The sequence below is a fragment of the Canis lupus genome, chromosome X (genome assembly GCF_048164855.1).
Source record: "Canis lupus baileyi chromosome X, mCanLup2.hap1, whole genome shotgun sequence".
Taxonomy (NCBI): domain Eukaryota; kingdom Metazoa; phylum Chordata; class Mammalia; order Carnivora; family Canidae; genus Canis; species Canis lupus.
In genome coordinates this window covers 40,289,295-40,307,503 of record NC_132876.1, presented here as the reverse complement: position 1 = coordinate 40,307,503, position 18,209 = coordinate 40,289,295, and the positions used below count along the sequence as shown (strand labels likewise).

The 18,209-nt window shown below is 38.2% G+C and overlaps 1 pseudogene; it reads right to left on the bottom strand.

Annotated features, from left to right (window-relative positions):
- Nucleotides 1-1,964: 1,964 nt before the first annotated feature.
- On the bottom strand, nt 1,965-2,350 carry LOC140628448 (NHP2-like protein 1 pseudogene; annotated as a pseudogene).
- Nucleotides 2,351-18,209: the final 15,859 nt, after the last annotated feature.

Below are 18,209 nucleotides of genomic sequence, written 5' to 3'. Positions count from 1 at the left end.
GATGTGGTGAGAGTGGAACCATTGTGTATTGCTGGTGAAAATATAAAATGGCAGCCATCGTGGAAAATAGTATAGTGGTTCCTCAAAAAAATAGAATTATCATATGATCCAGCAATTCCACTTCTAAGTATATACCCAAAAGAATTGAAAGCAAGAACCTGAACAGATATTTGTATGTCAGTGTTCATAGCAGCATTATTCACAACAGCCAAAAGATGGAAACTGCTCAAGTGTCCATCAATGGATGAATGGATAAACAAAATGTGGTAGATACATACAATGGGATATTTTTCAGCCTTAAAAGGGAATAAGAGTTGGACACATGCTATGAAATTGATGAACCTTGAAGACATTATACTGAGTGAAATAAACAAGATACAGAAGGACAAACGTTATTTGATTCCACTTATATGAGGTTCCTGGAATCATGAAATTCAGAGACAGAAAGTAGGATAGTGGTTTCCAGGGGTGGGGGAGAGGAGGCAATGAAGAGTTAATTGCTTAATGAATGCAGTGTTTCAGTTTAGGATAATGAAAAAGTTCTGGAGATGGATATTGGTGATGGTTGTGCAGTAATGTGACTGTACTTAATGCCACTGAAATGTATACTTAAAAATGGTTAAAATGGTAAATTTTATGTTATGTATATTTCACCACAATAAAAAGTTGTTTAAATGCTTTCTGTCTGCAAAAATGTTTCCCAGCCAGCCACATTTACATTGGCTCCATCCCAGTTTCCCACTGCCCGCGATTAGGCAGACTTCCTCCAAATCCCCTACTTCTGGCTCAAGTCAGCTAAATCGCCACAACACCAAGCCACTGGAAATAATTTCTTTGTAGGGATAAGCTTCCCAGAAATTGGAAAGTCCCTGGTGATGCCACCATGAATCAGACAAAACTCTGTAGTTTCTCTTCAGGCCAAAGAATTCCTGAATGTCCCCTGAAAACTCTCCCCTCCTCTTTACATTTATTTTGTTCCCCATGAAAATACTTATTACCATTTGGGAGGGATATGAATATATTTATTTATTAGGATGCTCACAAGAATAACATGCTAACACTGTCCTTATGATGTTATAAAAATATATACCCACATCGTGGCAGGAAACAGGGGTAAGGGCTCTCAGAGCTGGTACCAAGTGTCCACTGAAGACATCTCCATTCACCAGGGAGGATGTTTCCTAGATTCCAACATCTCTAAAATGTAGCTTCCAGTCAGGTCTCCATGACTTGCCCAGACTTCTTCATTCCAGCATCAGCTGGCACCCTTTCTTGCCACTCTGGACTCCTTCATAACCTAGATCAGCTACCCCATGTCTAACTCACCCAGGCAGCCTCTAGAATTCTGCAGCACATCTCTGGAATGCTGCTGCCCTGCCACCCTCAGGGGCATGACTGGGAGTTAGGGAACAGAGGGAATAAGATCACATTATCAAAGCAAGTAGCAAGGGTATATTAGCAAATGACACTTGGACATATACCCGACGACCTCACAGAATATGTGCTTTCTCCCCAAATGATACATAATCCCTTAGAGAGAAAACACGCACAGAGCGATTATGTCTGCCAGGCACAAGGGTGACAAAGAATGCTGTTTACTTCCATCATGTCCTTCACACAAACAGGAAGTTAGCAACTGAAAGCCAGAAGCAGATCTCTATCCTAGCTCTCCCCTGCCTTTGAATGGTGTCCCCACTCGGCTTCCATCTGTTTTGGCATTAGTTTATTTTCAAAAGAGAGGACAAGATGCCCCAGGGAGAGTAGAATAGGAGACTGGGGTGAGGTGCAGGAGTCATGTATGGATAACAACCTGTAAAACCAAATGAAAACAGTACAAAAATGCAGAAACCAGATCTAGTACTAGAACATACGTCGAGAAGGTAGCTGGAGACCCTACATGTGAACAATATGGTACACAACCCCAGGGGGAGAACTCTGTGCCAAGTGGGCCAGAGGCCACTGGGTTAGCCTGAGAGCCTCTCAATGGATGGCTGAACTGACCTACGTCTGCTGTTGCAGCTGGGAGCCTTCTTTCGTGGTGACAGAACAGGAGATGACAGGCCCGGCAACCCCACAGGCCCACCCCAGGGCCTGCTTGGAGCTCACAAACATGTAGGACACATTCTTCTCTTCACACAGCAGTGGGAGGTGCAGAGTGATCTCTAGGGGCTCAGGGTCTGCAGCCATTTTCCTGAACTCAGAGATGCCCTGTTGGGGGTTTTGGTGCCTCATTGACCCCTTGCCGAAGCTGCTTATAGTTTCATGACTGCTGAACAAGGGCCAGTAGTTTCTTGGTGAGGAGGGCATTTGTGAGGGGGTAGATCCTTGGGTTTACTTCAGGCTCAGTCATATCTGCAATTAGGTGATCTCACCACCCCTAAGGGAGTGCAGCCAATGTCAGAGCCAGAGCTCACACCTTTGCCAGAAAGAAGGCATACCACACTGGAGGCATGGATATGGCCAAGCACCACTTATTACCATCTACCTGCATTTTAGAATTTCCATAGTGCCTTCTTGCACAAACTCTTACATTTAATAAAACTAACAACATGATGAAGCTGGATATTTTCAGCACATTTTACAGATGAGAAAACAGGCTCAGAGGGTTGGAACTGCCCAAGTTCTTATAGCTACTAAGTAGTGGAACTGGAACTTCTTTTTTTAATTAATTAATTAATTAATTAATTTTTAAGATTTTATTTCTTTATTCATGAGAGACACAGAAAGTGAGAGGCAGAGACATAGGCAGAGGGAGAAGCAGGTTCCACGCATGGAGCCCGATGTGGGACTCGATCCTGGGACTCCAGGATCACACCTTGAGCCGAAGACAGATGCTTAACCACTGAGCCACCCAGACGTCCCAGACTTCTTTTTTTTTTAAATAAAATAATTAACTTATAGTGTATTATTAGTTTCAGAGACAGAGTTTAGTGGTTCATCAGTTGCATAGAACACCCAGTGCTCATTACATCAAGTGTCCTCCTTAATGCCCATCACCCAGTTACCCATCCTCCCACCCTACCTCCCCTCCAGCAACCCTCAGTTTGTTCCCTAGAGTTCAGAGTCTCTTATGGTTTGCCTCTCTCTCTGATTTTATCTTATTTCAGTTTTCCCTCCCTTGACCTATGTTCATCTGTTTGGTTTCTTAAATTACACACGTGAGTGAAATCATATTTGTCTTTCTCTGACTTACTTTGCTTAGCATAAAACCCTCTAGTTCCATCCAGGTCTTTGCAGATGGTCAGATTTCATTTCTTTCTTTCCTTTTTTAAAAGATTTATTTATTTATTCATTCCTAGAGACACAGAGAGCAGCAGAGATGTAAGCAGAGGGAGAAGCAGGAGAGTGCAATGTGGACTCTATCCCAGGACTCCAAGATCACGATAATCAGAAAGCAGACGTTCAACCACTGAGCCACTCAGGCGTCCCAGATTTCTTTTTTTTTTTTTTCTGTTGACTGTAGAACTGGAACTTTTTGAACGAAGACCTCTCTCCTGAGAGTACTCCCAACCTGACTGTTTTCGAGGCATGTAGCCATCAACATATTCAGGAGCGGGCTCATCAGCTTCTCCCCTAACCTGCTTCTCCTCCTGTGATTCCCGTCTCAGGGAATGGCACTGACATTCAGTCCATGGCAGAAATCCTAGAGTCATCCTTGACGCCTTTCTTTCTCTCTCTCACTCACCCTCAGAGTCCATCTGCCACCAAGTCTATAGATTCTATTTCCTAAATATTTTCTTAAATATATTCACTTCTTTCCACCCCCACTGCCACCTCCGTAATTCAGTTGGCCATCATCTCTTATCTGGATTCTTGTAGCAACCTCCAAAGTGATCTCTTTCCCTCCAGTCTTGCCTATTAGCAATCCTATCTCCAGATCTACAACAATCTTTCTAAAATCTAGTCTGATCATGATTCATTTGGGCTTTTAGCTCATTTTTTTGTTGTTGTTAGTGAAACCTTGTTTTAAAAATGGAATTTTAAATAAGTCCTAATAGATAATGGATAAAAGCAGAAGTGTCTTATGGAAGTGAGGGTCAGAGGCCTAGATCACTGAATACTCCCTGAGGCACTAAGGGTTCTGCAGACCAGGAAATAGCAACCACTAATCCCACAAGGTAAAGCTTCTTTTTTTTTTTTTTTTTTAAGGTAAAGCTTCTTTATTAAAGATGTTATTTATTCATGAGAGGAACAGAGAGAGAGGCAAAGACACAGGCAGAGGGAGAAGCAGGCCTCCTGTGGGAAGCCTGATGAGGTACTTGATCCTAAGACCTGGAGATCATGCCCTGAGCTGAAGGCAGCCGCTCAACCACTGAGCCACCCAGGCATCCCTAGGTAAAGCTTCTTAACATGGCTTAAGAAGTGAAATCATGATGAGGTCTGTGTTTACCTCTGTGGCTCCATTCCTCACTCCTGCTTCCCTTGCCTTCCATATTAATCAGGATAGGCTAGGTTACGTTGCAATAACAACCAAACACCAAATCTTAGTGAAAGAAAGTGACAGTCATTTATTTCTCAGCTACTTGCCAATTGCAAGTCAACAGGGACTCTGGGCCACCTCCTCTCCATTCTGGGACAAAGGCTCATGGAGTTTCCAGCACCTGGCCCATTGCCTATCGCCGAGGCAAAAGAAAGATAACCTGGTGGCTCTCACTCTGGTAGTGAAATGATCAACCTAGAAATGACAGTCATCACTTCTGTTCTAATTCATCGACCTTCCCTGGGCACAAGGAGGGGGCAGGAATTGCTATCTATAATATACTCAGAAAGATGGGGTGGCAGAGAACTGGAATATTTGACAAAAATTAGTAACATCTACCACACTTTTCTCCCCTCATTTTAAGCCACAGTGAGCTGTCTGTAGATTTTTGGAATGTGCACATGCTTTTCTTTTTGCCCCCTGCTCTAATCCTTCTGGTAAGCTTCTACTTGGTCTTCTAGTTTCAGTTCAAGCAATATGCCTCTGAGGAACCTTCCTTCTGTTTCATCCCTTTGTTTCTCCTTTCCCTGGCCAGGTCAAATGACCTTCTGTTGTGCACACCAACATTCTGCTCTTCCTTCCAGCATAAACCTTATCATAGTCCCTGAATATAATTGCTTATACAGTGTGACTCTTTGCCCACAAGATTGCAATTGCCTGAGGTCAGGGACTGTATCCCCAGGGCCTAGAATGCTTTCTGGCACATCATAGAGTCTTAATAAAGATGGAATGAGTGAATGCTTAGAACTTTGTCTCCTTGACCCTAAGTCTTTGCCCATTTGGCACACCAAGCTGCTTAGATCAGAGCAGAAGATGAAGCTAAAACCTGCTCTCTCCTGTGGATTGAGACAATCTAGAAAAGGTCTATAAGTGGGGGGTGAGTGGCATTTCCCTTAATGAAGGAAAAAAAATGGCTATTCCAATAATTTTATGTCCATTAAGTGAAGCATGCCATGGAATTCTACTTCTTCCACAGGTTCTATTGATGTGCTTGTAGCAGCCAAAAGATTCATGATTTAGGAGGTAGAGTTGAAATTGATGTTCTGAATACTTGTTTTGGGTTTTAGAGTGCTTTTTGTAAATTGGATGTTAGACATTCTGACTACGCTTGTTTTTAGCTAGGGATGTGGATGTATAGCCCATGGCATTTCTCTGGGAATCTACTAGTACTTGATTTGCCATTTTGGTAACAAAGAGCTTACTACCAAAGGCAGCACTTAGATAGAATGACATCCATGAGAAAGTGCTAAAGCTCATTAGTAATTACAGAAACACAAGTTTAACTAAGCAGCTCTCAGGCTGGCAAAAATTTAAAAAGTGGATAATGTGTTGATAAGGACATGGGGATATAAGAAGTCTTACATTCTGCGTGATGTAGACTGGATCAGCTATTCTGGAGAACAATTTGGCACTACTCCATTCACTCAATGAATGTTTATAAAGCACCATTCATGTGTCAAGAACTTTTCTAAGTGCTTGGGATATAAGCAGTGAATGAAACAGACACAAATCTGTTGGAATCTTATTATGATAATTGTTATAAGATAATAAAGATAACATACAAATATTTCATTTATTCAATAATGGTAAGTGCAAGCAGAGAAACTAAAGCAGGAAAGGGAACTATGAAACTGACAGGTTGAAATTGAAGAAAGAGTGGCCAAGGAAAGCCCCACTGGCCTGAGGGTTACATAGTTAATGTAGTCACATTAAATATATACATGTCCTCTCACCTAACAATTCTGCTACTGAATATTTGAGAATATTCCCAAAATAAGCTCATAAGGAGACATGTATAAAGATGTTCATGGAGCTGTTACTTGTGCTGGTGGCAGTTTAGCGGAATTCCAGTGGGAATTCTTGACTTGAGAGAGTGGATAGATAAAACGTAGATGTGTGCCATAAAGTATTACACAACTACTGGAAGTAACAGATTAAAAATACACATGGCAACATAGAATGATCTAAGAACAGTGTGGCATGAAAAAAATAAGAAACATTGAAATAGGTAGCATGGAACTACTTATATAGATCAAGGATACATGCACACAAAACAACCATACAGAGTTTGAAAACATAGTCTAAAAAAAAAAAAAACCCTACATGTTAAACATACTAAAATGGCACTGGGGATGTGGAGTAAGAGGGGCATAAGAATGGGTTATGGAGTTAAAAAATAAGATGAAATACAAACAACCCAACATATGGATTTGATGTTCCTAAAATCCAGATTTCTACAGGCTGAGAGTCAAGTGTCTCTAACACTCTGCAATTGTGCAGACTTATCCAATTCACTTGACATATCTGACATATCAGTTTCCTACTATATCCAGCGTTAGCTCCCTTCAAGGATTGTTGTAAGGCTCCCGTATGCTAATGAACAGAAAAGGACTTCCAGAAGTTTAAAGTGAAAACACTTATCTAATATAAGCAACAATTATTGTTGCACAGAGTGGCAGTTTCTCGTTTGCCTTCCCACCACGCATTTCCATTTTGTCCATTCCCACCAATTCTGATTCCCATTTAGGGATACAGGCAATTTTGAGGCAGCCAACTCTATCCCAGGTGGAACACATGACCTAGGATAAGCCATTCATTTGATCCCCAGTCTCAATAGTGATTGTTTTGGGATGGGCATATCATCCAAGCTATTCAGATGAGACCTAATCTTAAGACTTTGGCTGGGAATACTGAGGAAAGTAAGCTCCTTCCTTGTTTGACATAAATGGGGTAAGTAGTATGCAGCCCTGTAAATAGCAGCTAAGTCCATCTTCAGACCACGAAGGGAGAGTCTACCTGAGAATAGAGATCTAACCAAGGAAGTGGAGCTAAGAGATGGAGAGAGAGAAAGCAACTGAGCAGAATAAAAACTCACCTAAAACTGAATTTATCCATGAACTATACAGTGACATTGGCCAATAATTTCCCTTTTGGGGTGATTAAGACCATTCAGATTGGGTCTTCAGTGGCTTGCAAACAGAGTCCAATCCTAACTGATGTATTGTTGTTGTTTATTGTTATCTGTTTTTTATTTTTACAAGTAGACACAAAACCTCTTAAAATACTGCAAAGCTGTAAGCAAAATGGGTGGATCCTGAAGTTAAATTGGTACAATCTTTACACTGGATGGAAATATTCTCCTCAAAGTGCCCTGAAATGGATTGTTCAAGGTTTTCAGCAGTTCCAGACTGCAAATTATGTCATCTGCTCCAATTTTGGATGAGGAAAAAAGATATCTGCTTTCATACATTTGTTTCCTGGTCTATAGTTGACAAGAGAAAGAATCCTGGAAATAAAATTGTTGCAGGTGCCTGATGATTCTGATTCTTTGGCCACATGTGATAGAATGGAGACTTTAGCTTGTAAAGAATGCCCCCCCCAGAGGATCATGGGTTCAGAAGTGAATGCCATAGGGAGGCAAGAGGAAACTCAGCCTACAGTGTCCTTTGATTAGCACTTCTTAGATTCCCAGGGCTGAGTCTATGGAGCAAATGCTCCATAATAATACAGCAGCCAAAATACTAAGGGAGTTAACATTCAGCATCCAAACTGCTCCTTCCCCTCACCGGCCTTGACTTTTTCTAGAAAGAATGCTTTAACACTCCCAAACATTCTTTGCACAGTTGGTTTGTGAAGATTTTTCCAGATTGAGGGCTGCCAGGTAAGAGGGAAGAATCAGCCTCCAGAATGGTGGTTCTTACTTGTCATAAACATCATCAGACTTGTCTGGGATGCCAATCATGCTTACCGGGCATGATGGAGTCTACAGAGGTTTGAGACTCGGGTTGTGCTTTCATCTAACAGAGTACTTAGTAAGACAGGAAACAGAATCACTCATCTTGCTTGTCCAAAAATATGGTTTTTGCCTAATTTACTCCTACTTATCCTCAGTTCAAATACCACTTCCTCAGAAATGCCTTCTCTGGTCAAATCGCCATAAAGCAAGTGTAAGTCTTCTTTGTAGCACTGACCACACTCGAATTTAACATTTACTGGTGTGGTTTTTAAATTCAAGTCAGTTCTCCCACTAGACTCCAGGTTCTTTAGGAGCAGAGATCATCAAAGTCTTTGTCATTTAACAAACACTCACTATGTGTTAGGCAATTTTCTTAGTAGTTTATAAATATTAATTCACCTAATTCTCATAGCTACTCCATGAGGCATTATCATTATCATCCACATAGAGGAAAGTGAGACCCAAAGAGGCAGAATAGCTTGCTGAAGTTCAGAAAACTAAACAAATTACTTAGCCAGGATTCAAACCCATGGAAGCTTGTTCCTGTCCATGCTCTCAAATATTATTCCATGATGTTTTGCTCACCATTGCATCCCCAGTACCTACCACAATGCCTGACACATAATAAATTTATGCTCAGTAAAGTTTTTTGGATGAATCAATGGATCTTGTCCTTTCTAATGCTAAGTCAGACAACCAAAAAATTTAATTAGCATTGACTTGTAAATCCAATTCATTAAATTTACAGATCATTTATAGTAAGATTGTTATAATCCTTCTTGTAATTTTTTGACATTTTTGTATTTTTTCATATTCTTCTATTTTAACTGTTTAAACTGAGATGTAATTGACTTATAACATTATATTCGTTTCAGGTGTACAACAAAATGATTTGATATATATATATATCAATGTATCTATATCTATATATATTGCAGAATATTCACTACAGTAAGTTTAGTTAATGTCCATCACCAAAACTATTTACAATTTTTTCTCTGTAACAAAAAGTTTTAACATCTACTATTTTAGCAACTTTCAGATATATGATACGATATTATTAACTGTGGTTAATAGTTATTATCTTTATATTCCTTCCTCATGACTTATTTATTTTATAGCTGGATGTTTATACCTTTTGACTATTTGAACCATGTCACTCACACTCACCCCCCACTTTAAATTTTATTAATTTGAATTTCCTTCTATTTAGTCAATTAACATGGAAGTATCCTAAAGTGAATTAGCTAAAACAGAAAATATTATATAGATAAGTTTCAGCTACTACTGTAGTCAAGTAAGTTCCTATTAGATTTGACCCTCTTGTAAATTGGAGCCTAGGGTTTGGCAAACTATGGGCCATAGGTCAAATCTAGCCAGCCACCTGTCTTTGTAGATAAAGTTTTATTGGAGCACAGCCACAGCAATTGGTTTATATAGTTTCTATTGCTGTTTTCATGCTATAATGGCAGAATTGGTTACTTGTGTCACACTATATGACCCACAAAGCTTAACATAGTTATTATTTGGCCCTTTATAGAAAAAGCTTGCCATCATCTGCTCTAGGCAAAACAGAACAAATGATGACACGAAGGCATTGATGAGTGAACAAAGGATGTTGACACATGAACAAAAGGAAAGTAAAGAATATATTTCCTATTTTTTATTCCTTTTAACTTGAGGGTAGATGAAAGATGGGATTATGTGAGGCAGTTAATGTTTTTTTTCTAATTTTTATTTTATTTAGAAAAATTTTAATTCCAACACAGTTAGCATACAGTGTTAAGTTAGTTTCAGGTGTACAATATAGTGACTCAACTATTATATACATTACTCAGTGCTAATAATGATAAGTGTTCTTTTAATTCATATAATCTACTTCACCCATCACCCATCCCTATCCCCTCTGGTACCATCAGTTTGTTCTCTATAGTTAAGAGGCTGTTTCTTGCTTTGTCTCTTTTTTCCTTTGTTCATTTGTTTTGTTTCTTGAATTCCACATATGAGTGAAATTATATGCTATTTCTCTTTCTCTGACTTATTTCCCTTACCCTCCAGATCTACCCATGTTGCTGCAAATGGCAAGAGTTCACTCTCTTTATGGCTGAGTAATATTCCATTACAAATGTAACATTTATATATATATAATATTATATATATAATATAATACATATTCCATTATATTTATATCATCTTCTTTGTGCATTCACCTGTTGAAGGAGATTGGGGCTGCTTCCATAATTTGGCTATTGTAAATAATGCTGCAATAAACATAGGGGTGCATGTATCCCTTTGAATTAGTGTTTTTGTATTTGTGTGTGTGTGTTTGTATTTTTTGGGGTAAATACCCAGCAGTAGAATTATTGGATCATATGGTAATTCTATTTTTAATGTTTTGAGGAGCCTCCATACTGTTTTCCACAGTGGCTGTCCCAGTTTACATTCCCACCAACAGTGCACAAGTGTTCCTTTTTCTCCACATTCTCGCCAACACCTATTGTTTCTTGTGTTGTTGATTTTAGCCATTCTGACAGGTGTAAGTTGATATTTTATTGTGGTTTGATCTGCATCGCCCTGATGATAAGTGATGTTGAGGATTTTTCATGTGTATATTGGCCATCTGGTTGTCTTCCTTGGAGAAATGTCTGTTCATGTCTTCAGCCCATATTTTGATTGGATTATTTGGGTGTTTTTTGTGTGTGTTGAGCTGCATAAGTGTTTTCTTTTTTTCTTTTACTGATGGAGAGAGAGAATCTTAAACAGGCTCATGGAGCTTGATGCAGGACTTGATCTCTCAACCCTGAGATCGTGACCTAAGCTGAAATCAAAAGTCATACATTTAACGGACTGAGCCACCCAGGCACACAACATAAGTCTTTCTATATTTTGGATACTAACCCTTTATCGGATATGTCATTTGCAAATATCTTCTCCCATTCAATAGGTTATCTTTTAGTTTCATTGAGTATCTCCTTTGTTGTAGAGAAGCTTTTATTTTGATGTAGTCCCAATAGTTTATTTTTGCTTTTGTTCCCTTCCCTCAGGAGACACAGAAAAAAAAGGTTTCTATGGCTGATGTCAGAGAAATGACTGTCTGTACTTTCTTCTAAGCTTTTTATGGTTTCGTATTTCACATTTAAGTCCTTAACCCATCTGGGATTTATTTTTAAATATGGTGTCAATCATAGATCAATGGAACAGAATAGAGAATCCAGAAGTGGACCCTCAACTTTATGGTCAACTAATATTTGACAAAGCAGGAAAGACTATCCACTGCAAAAAAAGACAGTCTCTTCAATAAATGGTGCTGGGAAAATTGGACATCCACATGCAGAAGAATGAAACTAGACCATTTCCTTACACCATACACAAAGATAAACTCAAAATGGATGAAAGATCTAAATGTGAGACAAGATTCCATCAAAATACTAGAGGAGAACACAGGCAACACTCTTTTTGAACTCAGCCACAGTAACTTCTTGCAAGATACATCCACGAAGGCAAAAGAAACAAAAGCAAAAATGAACTATTGGGACTTCATCAAGATAAGAAGCTTTTGCACAGCAAAGGATACAGTCACAAAACTAAAAGACACCCTACAGAATGGGAGAAGATATTTGCAAATGACGTATCAGATAAAGGGCTAGTTTCCAAGATTTATAAAGAACTTATTAAACTCAACAGCAAAGAAACAAAAAATCCAATCATGAAATGGGCCAAAGACATGAACAGGCATTTCACAGAGGAAGACATACACATGGCCAACACGCACATGAGAAAATGCTCCGCATCACTTGCCTTCAGGGAAATACAAATCAAAACCTCAATGAGATACCACCTCACACCAGTGAGAATGGTGAAAATTAACAAGAGAGAAAACAACAAATGTTGGAGAGGATGTGGAGAAAGAGGGACCCTCTTGCACTGTTGGTGGGAATGTGAACTGGTGCAACCACTCTGGAAAACTGTGTGGAGGTTCCTCAAAGAGTTAAAAATAGATCTGCCCTATGAGCCAGCAATTGCACTGCTGGGGATTTACCCCAAAGATACAGATGCAGTGAAATGCGGGGACACCTGCACCCCGATGTTTCTAGCAGCAATGTCTACAATAGCTAAACTGTGGAAGGAGCTTCGGTGTCCATCGAAAGATGAATGGATAAAGAAGATGTGGTTTATGTATACCATGGAATATTACTCAGCTATTAGAAACAAAAATACCCACCATTTGCTTCGACGTGGATGGACCTGGAGGGTATTATGCTCAGTGAAATAAGTCATTCAGAGAAGGACAAACATATGGTCTCATTCATTTGGGGAATATAAATATTAGTGAAAGGGAATAAAGGGAAAGGAGAGAAAATGAGTGAAAATGTCAGTGAGGGTGACAAAACATGAGAGACATCTAACTCTGGGAAATGAACAAGGGGTAGTGGAAGGAGAGGTGGGTGGGGGTTGGGGTGACTGGGTGATGGGCACCGAGGGGGGCACTTGGCGGGATGAGCACTGGGTGTTATGCTATATGTTGGCAAATTGAACTCCAATAAAAAATTTTTAAAAATAAATATGGTGTCAGAAAGTGGTTCACTTTCATTCTTTTGCATGTTGCTGTTCAGTTTTCCCAACGCCATTTGTTGAAGTGACTTTTTCCCATTGCATATTCTTGCATCCTTTGTGGAAGAATAATTGACCCTATAATCATGGGTTTATTTCTGAGTTCTCCATTCTGTTCTATTGATCTCTGTGTCTATTTTTGTGCCAGTACCATATTGGTTTGATTACTACAGCTCTGTAGTATATCTTGAAATCTGGAATTGTGATACCTCCAGTTTTGTTCTTCTTTTTCAAGATTGTTTTGGATCTTCAGGGTCTTTTTTGGTTCTGTACAAATTTTAGGATTATTCGTTCTAATTCTGTGAAAAGTACTATTTGTATTTTGATAGAGCTTGCATTAAATCTGTGGAGTGCTTTGGGTAGTATGAATATTTTAACTATATTTGTTCCTCCAATCCAGGAGCATGGAATATATTTCCATATGTTATTGTTGTCTTCAATATCTTTCATCAGTGTTTTATACTTTTAAGAGTATAGTTCTTCCACCTTCTTGGTTAAATTTATTCCTAGGTATTTTATTATTTTGGGTGCAATTGTAGGGAGGATTGTTTTCTCTTTACTGCTTCATTATTGATGTATAGAAATGCAACGGATTTCTGCATATTGATTTTGTATTCTGCAACCTTACTGAATTCATTTATCAGTTCTAGTAGTTTTTTTTTTTTGTTTTTTGTTTTTTGGTGGAGTCTTTCAGGTTTTCTATATGTAGTGTTGTGTCACCTGCAAATAGTGAAAGTTTTACTTTTCCTTACCAATTGAATGCTTTCTATTCCTTTTTGTTGTCTGATTGCTGTGGCTAGGGCTTTTAGTACTATGTTGAATAAAAGTGATGAGAGTGGATATCCCTGTCTTGTTGCTGATCTTAGAGAAAAAGCTCTCCGTTTGTCACCATTGAATATGATGTTAGCTGTGGAATTTTCATAGATGGCCTTTGTAATGTTGAGGTATGTTCTGTCTAAACCTATTTTGCTGAGGGTTTTTATCATGAACAGATGTTATACTTTGTCAAGGTCTTTTTCTGCATCTATTAAAAGGATCATATGTTTCTTATCCTTTCTTTTATTGATGTTATGTATCACACTGATTGCTTTGTGACTATTAAACCACCTTTGCAAACCAGGAGTAATTCCCACTTGATCATGGTTAATGATTTTTTAAAATGTAATGTTGGATTCAGTTTGCAAATGTTTTGCTGAGTATTTTTGCATCTATGTTCATCAGATAGATTGTCCTATAGTTCTCTTTTTGTAGTGTCTTTATCTGGTTTTGGTATAAAGGTAATGTTGGACTCATAGAATGAATTTTGAAATTTTACTTCCTTTTCTATTTTTTGTAATAATTTGAGAAGAACAGATATTTATTCTTCTTTAAAACTTTGGTAGAATTCAACTGTGAAACTGTCTGGTCCCGGACTTTTGTTTGTTGTGAGTTTTTTGATTATGGATTCAATTTCATTGGTGGTACTTGGTCTATTCAAATTTTCTATTTCTCTCTGATTGAGTTTTAGATGGTTATATGTTTCTAGGAATTTACTCATTTCTTCTAGTTTGTCCAATTTGTTCACATACAATTTTTCATAATAGTCTCTTTTAATCCTTTGTATTTCTGTGATGTTGGTTGTTATCTCTTTTCATTGACTTGATTTCATTTATTTGGGTCCTCTCTCTCTTTTTCTTAATGTGTCTGGCTAGATTTCTATCAATTTTGTTGATCTCTTCAAAGAACCAGCTCCTGGTTTCATTGATCTGTTCTATTGTTTTTTTTTTAAGATTCTTTTTTGTTTACTTCTGCTCTAATCTTTATTATATCCTTCCTCCTACTGTTTTTTTGTGTTTGTTGTTCCTTTTATAGCTGCTTTAGGTATAAGATTAGGTTGTTTATTTGAGTTTTTTGTTGTTTCTTGAAGTAGGCCTGTATTACTATAAACCTCCCTCTTAGAACAGCTTTTGCTATATCCCAAAGATTTTGGAGAATTTTGTTTTCATATTCCTTTGTCTCCAAGCATTTTTTAAATTTCTTCTTTGATTTCTTGGTTGACCAATTTATTGTTTAGTAGCATGTTATTTTACCTCAATGTTTTTGTGTTTTTTCCAGATTTCTTCTTGTGGCTAGTTTCTAGTTTCATAGCATTGTGATCAGAAAAGATGCAAGGTATCACTTCAGTCTTTTTGAGTTTGTTGAGACTTGTTTTATGGGCTAATCTGTGATCTATTCTGGAGAATAGTCCATGTGCACTTGAAAAGAATGTGTATTCTGCTGTTTTAGGATAGAATATTCTGAATATATCTGCTAAGTCCATTTGGTCCAGTGTGTCATTCAGAACCTTCGTTTTCTTGTTGATTTTCCATTTGAATGATCTGTTCACTGATGTAAATGGGGTGCTAAAGTCCTACTATTATTGTATTACCATCTATTACTTCTTTATGTTTATTATTAGCTGCTTTGTGTATATGGATGCTTCCATGTTGGGTGCATAAATATTTATAATTGTTATATCTTGTTCTTTGTTCCCTTTATGATAATATGGTGTCTTTCTATATCTGTTGCTACAGTCTTTGTTTTAAAGTCTATTTTATATAATATAAGAATTGCTACCCTGATTTTCTTTTTCCTTCCATTTGCATGATAAATGCTTTTCCATCACTTCGCTTTCAACATGCGTGTGCTTTTAGGTCTGAAATGAGTCTCTTATAGACAGAATATAGATGGATCTTACCCCTTTTAATCCATTTCATCATCCTATGTCTTTTGATTTGAGCATTTAATCCATTTATATTCAAAGTAATTTTTCAAGTTTTTATTTAAATTCTAGTTAGTTAACATACAATGTGATATTAATTTTAGGTGTACTATATAGTAATTCAACACTTCCATACGAGAACGTGGGGGAGGACTGTTTTTGGCAAGTTAGGTGGAGAGTGTTGGCACTGTGCTTGTCCCCACAGGTGTCCATGTATCTAGACTGGATGGTGGGGGAAGAAAATGGCACCTTTCAGTTCTTTTGTTCATGGAGAAGTCTCCCAAAGATCCCTGCCCCTCCAATACATGCTCTGAGACTAGTAAACAAATCTGTCTCCCATATACCCCGAGTGTTTTTCAAACTGCTGTTTCTATGCTCTATCTCCATGGGGCTGTTTGTTGTGATGTCTTTTTAAAGGTAGGGTTCAGTTTCTCACAGTCCTCATGGCTCTCGCAGGGCCGAGGCTGATGATTTTTAAAGTTCCAGGTGTTAAGCCATGCTCATTGTAAGAACTTGTGAAATTAGGCCCTGGTTTTCAAAGTCAAATGTTATAGGGATTTGTCTTCCCCATGTGAGTTCTCTGTGCCTTGGGTACCTATCTTCCCCAAGAATGTGAAGTAGTTAATATTCTATCAAGAATTCTTGGGGAAGATAGTGAAGTAGGAAAATCATAATCTTACCTCTTCCCATAAATATAGATAGATAACACTCACATCAGTGTAAATAACCCAGAAAAGGAACCAAGATTGTCAGAACAGACTCTCCACAGCTAAATATAGAGAATAATCCACATCAAAGAGGGTAGGAAAGGCAGAGACACACTTGGAGTTAAGCAGACCAGTGAGACTATCCTCAGGAGGAAGAGACCCCATGAACACGGAGAGAGGCGAGAAACAGCCAGGTACCCAAGGCACAGAGAACTCACATGGGGAAGACAAATCCCTATAACATTTGACTTTGAAAACCAGGGCCTAATTTCACAAGTTCTTACAATGAGCATGGCTTAACACCTGGAACTTTAAAAATCATCAGCCTCGGCCCTGCGAGAGCCATGAGGACTGTGAGAAACTGAACCCTACCTTTAAAAAGACATCACAACAAACAGCCCCATGGAGATAGATGAATGGATAAAGAAGATGTGGTTTATGTATACAATGGAATATTACTCAGCTATTAGAAATGACAAATACCCACCATTTGCTTCAACGTGGATGGAACTGGAGGGTATTATGCTGAGTGAAGTAAGTCAGTCGGAGAAGGACAAACATTATATGTTCTCATTCATTTGGGGAATATAAATAATAGTGAAAGGGAAAATAAGGGAAGGGAGAAGAAATGTGTGGGAAATATCAGAAAGGGAGACAGAACATAAAGACTGCTAACTCTGGGAAACGAACTAGGGGTGGTAGAAGGGGAGGAGGGCGGGGGGTGGGAGTGAATGGGTGACGGGCACTGGGTGTTATTCTGTATGTTAGTAAATTGAACACCAATAAAAAAAAAAAAAAAAAAAAAAAAAAAAAAAGAAAGTTAGCAGTCCTTCTGGCCTGAAGAATTGGAGGACAGTTTTTGGCAACCACAGCCACTGGGAATTGAGGGAGAAATTCCAGAAAGTATAGAGCTGGAGAAGAAGAGCATTAAATTTTGCCTAAGTTTCTAACTTACTGCTAAACCATGCATATATGAGACAGATGCAAACCAGCACAGCTAAATAATAAGAGTTGGCAGTTTAAGTTTATTTGGTACCAATGCAAAAATATCAATACTCTTCAGGGTATTCAGAATCTTATCAGAATCTTAGAACCTACACAACCAAGCATTCTGAATATCCAGGTGATAATACAAAACTGCTTAACACATGAAGAAACAAGAAAGTATCACCTAATTACAAGAAAAAAAGACATAGAAAAATGGCCAAGAGATTACCATAATGTCAGAAAGAGTAGACAAGGATTATAAAACAGCTATTATAGCTATGTTTAATGAAACGAAGAAAACTATGCTTGTGATCAATGATATGATGGAAAATGTGAGTAGAAAAAATACATTGTTATCTTTTAAAAAAACATAATGGAAATACCAGAATAAAAAAATACAACATATGAAATAAAAATTCACTGAATAGGCTTAATAGCAGAATGGAAATGAGAGGAGAAAGAATCTGTAAACTTGAAGATAAAATAATTATATCTATCTAATCTGAAACAAAGAGAGAAATAATATTGGGAAAAAACTGTAAAGTTTTAGACACTTATAGAATGACACCTAAAGTTCTAGCTTAAATGTCATTGGAATCCTAGAAAGAGAGAAGAGAGGGGCAAAAAAATTAAAGATAGGGGCACCTGGGTGGCTCAGTTGGTTAAGCAGCTGCCGTTGGCTCAGGTCATGATCCCAGGGTCCTGGAATCGAGTCCTACATCAGGCTCCCTGCTGGATGGGCAGCCTGCTTCTCCCTCTCCAATGCTTGTGCTCTCCTACTTTCTCTCTTTCTCTCAAATAAATAAATAAAATCTGAAAAAATTAATATAATGGCTAAACATGTCCGAAATTTGTTGAAAATTTTGAGCAGTTTAGTGAACTTTAACTAGGATAAATACGAATAAAACCGTGCACAGGCACATCATAGTAATATTTCTAAAAACCAAG